Raw genomic sequence first — 4433 nt, 5'->3', positions numbered from 1 at the left:
AAAACTTTTGTACCTTTCTACTTTAGAAGTAAATATTTCTGTTTAAAGAAATAGGGATAGATATTTTGGGTTTGAATTTCCAAATATTTAGAGATATAACCTTACTGAGCCCTATGTTTAATGTTATTGAAGTCACCTACTGTATGCTAATACGCTCAGCTGCCTGAGTGTTTGCAGGATGAGACCCTTTGCTCGCTACATTCATAAATATGAAGGCCAGCAGGGACCATTACAGCCTGGGCTGACCTCCTGCATAAAACAGCCCTTCAAATTTCAGATGTAATATAATTAGGGTTCTCAGGTTTAACTGATAACAGCAGCAAATACCCCACGGACACTTTAAAAATGTGTCAGGCAAATTTACACATAGAAGGTATGCTTTGATGTGTGTCACCGAACATCACCAGAGCTCAGCTCATTCATGCCCAGAAGTTTGCCTTTCGTTTTTATTTTTAAAGCTATTCCTGACAGCCTTCCTGCTCCTGCTCCGGGGAAAGCTGCGAGGACTGTTTATTGTTCTTGTCTTTTCTTAATATTTTTAAGCCCCTCTCCAGGCAATGGCCTAAGATATTTTTCTCTTTGTTATTTACTTGCTGGGAATGACTGTGGATACGGTGCCTGAGGGTGCTGCAGGCTCTCCCAGGACAGAAACTGACACAGCATTTTTATTTTTTTAACTCTCACCAATGCCGATAGCCTCAATTATGTTGGTTTTTCTGTTTTAATTACTTATAGCTAAGCGGCCTTGAAAAATAAAAGCCCTCCAATTAACCCTTGCTAAACTATTTCATTTTTTATTAATATTCAAACCACTTAATCACTCATACCATTGCTCAGATTGGCTATATATTTCTCCCTAGTGAAAAAAGTTATTCCTCAATAATCATTAGTGCCAAATTGCAATTCCATGGAGAGACAGATCAGATGAATATACCACTGAGTACAAAAATATAAGAGATGACTGGCAAGCTGCCCCAGACTTGCATCTATTTTGGTGTATTTGTTCATGTAATGCTGAAGGGCATGTGCGATATTGGGGTAAGTGATGAATGTGATAGCATCACGAGACATGAGATACATGGTACTCCCACTGCAGAGGTATTGTGGGCAAGAATGTGGAAGCTGGTATAGGGAGTTGAAAGCAGCAAAACCATGTGAACTATATTAGCTCCCACCCATTACATATTCATGAATGGGGGCTGGTATTCATGAATTTGGCTCAGATCAAGCTGCTCTGACTGGATTCAGTCTTCCAGCCAAACATTTCTTACAACTAAACATTTTCCTAAATGTGACATGATTTATTTAAAGAGATGTTTTCAAAGTGATCCAGTTACTGAGACTCTATGTATCATATTGCAGCTTTAAAAACTTGGCACTCTCCCTTCTCCCCCAAAATCTGCCCTGGTTATGAACTCCAGGAAACATAGTTTATGGTGGCACTGCTGAAACACGGCTTCAATTAGGCTACAGTGGGGCTGTCAGGTGCTGCAGCCAATTATCTAAAATGTAAATGTTTTAAGAAAGGCCGCACTTTTTGTCAGGACCAAAATGATTTCCAGCCTCCAGTTCATTGTTTCAGAACCAGAGGCACATAACTCAGAGAAACATAAGGCGTACAGTAAAAACATCACATGTTGATTTACACACTGTATTGACCAATACTATCGGTGAAGTATTTATCTTAATCAATATTAAAAGATTACACCAATGATTTAAATGTTGTCTCAAATCCGTTGCTATTTTCATTCATAAACATGTGAATATCTGGGAGCTGTCCACTTTTCCAACCAACTTCACTCACCAAGGGAAGAACATTCCTACCAAACTTTCTCTTATCCCCAGTTACATTCAAGAGTACATTGTTTAAATTAGAATTCTAACTATTAACCTCTGCATATAGCCACCTATGCAAGTTTTACATAAAAAAAGCTTTCTTGGAATTCTGCTGAGGGTTAGACCCATGCCTAATGATGAAGAAACACAGCCTGCAAAAGGTTGTACCCAACCAATAGGGCTGGTTGGGTACAACCCAGGCCCCCAGTGAGTGAAGATTTCCACCTTACACCCTAATCCATCTCACCTCCGAGACCACTGCAATGGTGAGCTGCAATGCCAGAACTGCAGTGCCTAGTTTTAGGTGTACCTTCACCTTTCCTTCAGCTGAAACTCCACGCAAATCATCCATCTATATCATACCTGTTTCTGTAATGTTTTCCCTTCAGTATAAATGTTACCTAAGTTATCAGTCATCATAAATACTCTGCATGAGAAAGAACATATCTGAGTTTACTCAGTTTGTAACATTTAGTCAAAAATCAGTTTTAATTCTAAATCAGATGAGCATGTTACAGCTTCAGTTGCTGGACTGGACTATGACAATTATAAATACGCTAGTTAGTTATCAGAGTCATGTTGCTATTATTTACAACATGTGTTTAACAGATCCTTTTGTTGTTGTTTTTTTTTCCCCTACAGAGAAATATCTGCTTGCTTCATGCACATTTGTATATTTTCAAACATAACCACAACATAGAGGCAAATAATAACAAACTGAGAAAAGAATTTAATAGGATCTCTAGTCGCAAGTATGGCCAAAGCTTTAGCTGCTTTTCCTGATAACCTGCATACACAATTACATGCCCGGGTAACAGATGCAGTTCTTGTGGCCCAGCACAGAACCATAGCTGACTCTCCACTGGAAATACAAAGTTGTCATGCTAAATTCCCTACCTTCCCCCCACCCCCCAACTGTCTATGCTTTGCTTGGATGCCTATTTAAAGCTACCTAGTTTTGCTCTTGCTGAAATTTATACAAGGTAGACATTAACTGAACAGGCTGCTTTCAACACCACCATGTAGTTTCTTCTACTCTTTAACAAGCACAGATCAACACCATATCCACCTTATGCCTATTTTTTTTTTTTAAACATATATTGAATCCTGCTACTCCCACTGATGTTCTCATGAAAAATTAATCCGGTCTGTTTAGGAACCAAACATTCCCGAATACTTTGCAGCCCATACGCCTCACAGACACAGAGTCCTGTAGTTTCATGCTCTCTTCAGGGTTCAGCCTTATACTCCTGTCTCACTTACACAGCAGACATGAAGCCCTTGACCTTGGGCCATGAGGGCTCCCCATGCCTTCAAGCTAGGATTGCACAGTGGAGTTTCACGGCCTTGGCAAGTACCTCCTTCTTAGAGGAACTCAGAAAAATGAGGTCTTTTCTGCCTCCTCACTCCAACTTGACGTTATTGGGGATATTTTATAAGTCTCAACGTTATTAGATTTCTGGCTCCAAGCCCAACCAGGAATATCTTGCCAGGTAGTACCAGGGAAGTTGTTCAATCAAATAGCCTTACAGCATTTATCCAAGGAAAGGAGAAACAAGAAACAAAAACAAAGAAAACTTAATGTTTTCATGTCATTGCCAAGATGCCATCCTGAAATGCTGGAACCTCCTGGAACTCCAGCAAGTCAGGGACCCACTGCCTCTGAAAACATTTACTGGTGAATGTGACCTGGGAGCTCGTGACAAGAGCCAAGTAGGGAGCTGAAGTTTGAACACAACTATCTGGGACAACAGAGCAACTTTTTTGGAACAGTTAACCATTATGTGCATCCAAATTACAACGTACCACACTTCTTATAAAGCAAGCTACTTTCCTTGCATGAGCTCACTGGTGAGCCATGAGCTGCAGGATTTGATTCCACACTTTATGTTCTGTGGGCTTGTTTGTTATTTCTGACAGGCAACTTCTTTACAGGACCACTGTTAAGCCGTGTAGCTTTCCTGCTCAGACTTCCTCTCTTGGTGCTACTTCTTCTCCCAGCACATGCTGCCCACCACCTCAGAAGCATTGCTGCAGCAGCACGGGATGAGCCTGCCTCCACACGTCCCACCTGACACACAGGCACTAATGGCACAAACCTCACCCTATAATTGGAGCTCTTGGAAGCGGTGAGGATGCTGACATGAGTAGTGGTTTGTGGAACTGCCCCCTTAAACTTCTTCTTAATCTACTTTAACAAAGCTCCTTATTCTCCCTTGATTTAAGGGACTGTTACGCACTGCAGCTCTCAGATACATTAGCCTGTGAGCGAGGGGAGAGAAGACTGATAAATCACAAAAATGGATTTCACTGCAGGTAATTTACATGGGCGAGGGAAGCACGCTCCTTATTGTCCTGAAGGGAACGCAACAGGAACGAGTCATAAATCTTCAAAACATTTGATTGTGAATTAGGTTCCAACTTTAACTGACTTTACAACTGTAAAATGAAACTATTTATACATAATGAAATTAACTCTTGTAAAGGCAAGATTTACTTATTCCTAAATTAGAGTGTCCTTTCACTTTGCATTGCATTACTTGCAAATAAAGAGAATTTCCTGCTCAACTGCTATGTAGCAGCAGGGCTTGAAAATA

This window comes from Numida meleagris, chromosome 10, assembly GCF_002078875.1.
Source record: "Numida meleagris isolate 19003 breed g44 Domestic line chromosome 10, NumMel1.0, whole genome shotgun sequence".
In the NCBI taxonomy this organism is placed as follows: domain Eukaryota; kingdom Metazoa; phylum Chordata; class Aves; order Galliformes; family Numididae; genus Numida; species Numida meleagris.
This window is presented reverse-complemented; position numbering follows the sequence as displayed.